This window comes from Fulmarus glacialis, unplaced genomic scaffold (assembly GCF_000690835.1).
Source record: "Fulmarus glacialis isolate BGI_N327 unplaced genomic scaffold, ASM69083v1 scaffold32744, whole genome shotgun sequence".
Classification (NCBI taxonomy): Eukaryota; Metazoa; Chordata; class Aves; order Procellariiformes; family Procellariidae; genus Fulmarus; species Fulmarus glacialis.
Window position 1 is genome coordinate 1 of NW_009209247.1, and position 277 is coordinate 277.

Genomic DNA, 277 nt, shown 5'->3' on the forward strand with positions numbered 1-277 from the left:
ACGGCACGAGGAGGGGGCTCCCAGCTCCATCCCCCCGCGGGACAGACCCTCCTGGGGACCCAAGAAGCCCCTGACCAAGTCCCAAAGCCTGGGGGAACCGGTGGCCTGGAGCAGCCAGCAAAAATCCCCAACGCCCAGCCCAGCGGAGCTGACGTTCGGGACGGTGGACGGGGAGCTGGGGCAGCTCCTGCAGTCCCTGGAGAGCCCGGCCGGGGTGTGCGGGGTGGTGTTGGGGTGCCAGGCGGTCGCCCTGGCCCGGCTCTCGGCTCGCATCCAG